Genomic DNA, 3,973 nt, shown 5'->3' with positions numbered 1-3,973 from the left:
TTAAAAAGAGTTAGATGTGACGTTGAGGAAGTTTATTTACAGTTGTGCATAAGCTAGCTGATACTATGCATTTGAATGTGTGTTGAAGTGTACCACCATTTATAGTATAGATATTGGTTAAATAAGCATAACTGACAGTGTTTATTGTATTGTTTATTTGCAGTTTTTACCGTGATGTTATATGAAGAGTGGACAGTAAATGTTTTGATCTTGCTACGACCTCTTCATTGACTACGGTTTAACTCGGTGTTAAGTCAGAGTATCAACACGCTGCACAAGAACACTAAAAGCATGCAAAGCACATGTGTGTGCCAAAGCCTGTTTAATGGCAACAAAAGCCTCCTCTGCTTGTGGAGTCCACAACAGAGTAGTGCAAGATTTGATTCTTATAGGCTCTAGTTATTTTATAAGCTCTAGTTACTTCTCATAACTTTAGTTCCCTTAAGTTACTTTTCAGTTAATTTTCTTTGTTATTTTTCATACCTTTATTTTCCTTGCTTATATATATATATATATATTACAGCTGTATTGATGATTGTCCAGAACTACTGAGCTTTGGATACTTTTAATACATTTATTTTCCTTCCTTATTTATCTTATGAGAGTCAAGTGATACTGAAGTGGGATTGCATGCTGTAACTTCTGTAAAAACAGGATGTCTGCCTCTCCTAGCAACCAGACAGCCTATTTACATTTTAACAAAAACCTGTTGGCCTGTTTTACACCAACACCTCGACCCACTTCGCATATCCGAAGTTCTGCTTTGTCTCGGGGTGTCCTGCAGAGCCAGGGGGCCCACAACCTGAGATGACCACCTGGCCAGTTTAGCATACTTAATAGCATCGCACACACAGGGAGCCTGCAACTCAGGTCACCCATTATTCAGTGCTCTTGATCAAGATCAGGCTGCCATCTGAGAGACACACATACACACACACACCTGGTCCAGATCGCATATCAGCAAGCAAGCGCAGGCAGGGGTTGACCTACTCACTCCAAATGGCCAATAGGATTACAAAGTGTGTATTGCTGTACCTTTGTTTAGGGTGGGCCTAGCCCAGCCAGATAAATGCATTGTAAAAACATAACTCGTGGTTCAGAGAATGGATTTCCTGTGGGAGCTCTGATCCCAGCGCTGTAAGACTTAACCTGTAATCAGACTTCCAGTAAACTTTGTTGATTTTAAACAGTCTTCTCCTGTCTTCACTTCTCGTGCTTCCAACAAAATAACTGGGTTAATTTCTAACAGTAGAACCATAGTTCTTGTAGCCTGCCTCTGTAAGCATGGCACGGAGAGATGCCACAAAGCCGGTGAAATTGGGCACAGAATTCTTGCTGTAATTATTAAGTCCTAAGAAAAGCATCATGGTCTTAACGGTGGTGGGCTTAGAATGTGAGAGAATATCAGTTTTGTGTGACTCAGTCATATGCCTCTGGAAGTGGGTAGACTTGATACTGATATCACGGTGCACCCTGCGACTCCTGATATGAAAAGGGACATTTACGCGACCAGTGTCCTCTTTCATTATAAATCCAGCACCTGTCATCTCTTGGCGGTCCTCTTCCTCATGGCCTGGCACGGTACTGAGGTCCACAGTACATGGGAACAGAATCCCACTGATAAGGTGGTGCGGTCAGCTGTTGAGCAAAGGATTGCTGCTGTGCATATGGCTGTACAGCATTCTGCACAGGCATTTGGTTAGCTGTAGCTTTAATTTGACTGTGTCTTGCATTTCCTTCAACTGCGCTTTAGCTAACTGTGCCTGCAAAGAAGAAAGCTCCTTTGCATTTATTTTTTTTAATTCTTTCCTCTGCGGACGCTTCGTGCTATTGGAAGGACACTGGGAGGGTTAAGGTAATTTTTAGTACCCAATTTATGGCTTCTAAGGGTCCATACAGCTATTGAACCTTTATGTACACTGAACCTGTGGACATGCCATGTTGTGTCTATGTTCGTGGTTATGGTTCATGTACTTTTGTCATACACAACGCTTTATCTTCTCTCACCATTCCTCAATAACAAAACAGAACATTATTTCTACATCTTTTACACTGCATAAAAGAAATGTATGTCAGGTACGAGTGTCATTTTCAGCAAGTTTATTTCAGTGTAAGTGGTTCTCAAAACACCTCACACTGCTTCTCCAAACATTTAATTTTCCTGCCACCTCCAAGATAAGCAAGCAAGACAATATCTTAAAACATGGCCAACTCCAACATGAATAAACTCTATTTGAAATAACATTCTGAAGCAAATAATTTGACAAGTGTTGACAATAAGATAAGTGGGGAGCAAACAGTCACATAATAACCAGTAATTATACTTTGTACATGTGTAAAAACATACTACAGTAAGTGGCCAGCTTATATCAGTTGACACCAAAAGGCGCAGCGATCTGACAAAATCAACCAAATGCCAAAACAGGAACCTCCTTTTCATCCTCCTTAACCGTGTGTATGGGTAGAGTTTGTGTGTGACAGTGTATGCATCGCGGTGTTCACTTGTGTTCTATCATACAAACAATGCACTACATAGAAAACCAACGTGCTGTAATAAGGCATTATGTGGCAAAACAACCGAAATTCCAGAGCAAAAAATGGCATCAATGCCAGAAGATTGTTTTTAAGGCCAAGAAACAGAATAAAGTACATTGGGTGAAGAGCTGTGTGAAATCGAAACTTGAGGAAACCTTAAACTTCACTGCAAGACACTGTTTAATGATCTCAAAAAGAATGAGCTACAAGAAATATGACATAAATATTTGGGCTTCAGGTAACAAATGAGGTTTGGTGCTCTGGGTTAATAGTTTGGGCTTTGAAGGTTATAACAGCTGAAACCTGCCTGCACAATACAGTCTATGGAGTAATAACATTGTCCACAGTGGAATGGAAGCTTTACAAACTCACAGCTGTAAGGGCGAGAAAAATGAGCATGTGCATTAACTTCACATGTGGTGATAATAGCATAATGAGCTTGGTCAGGACATTAAAAAGTACAGATAGAAAATACATTCATGAAGAAATCCTGACAAACAAAACAAAAACAAAGTCAACAAAGAGCAAAACACGATCAGTTCACATGGTTCACAAAGAGAAGCAAAGTCGAAATATCAGTTAACGGACCAGCGACAAGGTTTTGGTGATGACCTACAGTATATACTGTTGTGCAGCAATGAGAGCCTCTACACTACTTCACTGGTCATTATCTGTCCTATCAACTGACCAAATAACACAAAGTACAACAGCTGCTCTCATATTTCCACCATCACTTTGTATGTGTAATTGGTTTGTTCAATAAAGACATAAAAGATCGGGACTGCTTGTTTTCTCAGCTTAGAAATACTTTATATAATTTAATAATTTATGACCTTGGTGAAGATCAGATCACTGTTCATGACCAATTTATGCAGAAAACCAGGAAATTGCAAATAGACCCGTTACTCTTCCTTGCTGTACTGTACAGGTTTACAACACAGCCAGCACTATTTCTGTTTGTTGTACCACTTGTCACATCATGGGGACTATTAATTCAAAAAGTAGCTTCGGTCCAGTGAGGTCTGGACTGTTAAAGAAACTGTCTCTACAAAGAAGTGTAGCTCTTGAGATATCAGCAAGTTATCTGAAAAACCAGACAAATAAAGCCAATCAGTCTGACTAGATACTACCTGAGATATGAGAAAAACATGTTTGTTTTCGAGGGTGGAATTCACCCTTTAAATCTTTTTCTAAATGTCTCATCTCAATCAATGACAACAGTCTGTGTCTGCCAGTCATTCCACCCACAGGTGATCCAGTACTTCTACAAGAACCAGATGGACAGTGCTGCATGAGCCATGCCAGTGATCGTGTTGCTGCACTGTTGTCTGCTCTGACATAGTTCCCTGAGAACACACTTCCTCTACGACTACAGTTATGGCAATATGCTGAGGACGAAAACGCGTGGTCCTGAAAGATTAAAAAAAAAAAAAAAAAA

This window comes from Monopterus albus, unplaced genomic scaffold (genome assembly GCF_001952655.1).
Source record: "Monopterus albus unplaced genomic scaffold, M_albus_1.0 scaffold214.1, whole genome shotgun sequence".
Lineage (NCBI taxonomy): Eukaryota > Metazoa > Chordata > Actinopteri > Synbranchiformes > Synbranchidae > Monopterus > Monopterus albus.
Note: the sequence above shows the minus strand (reverse complement) of the source record.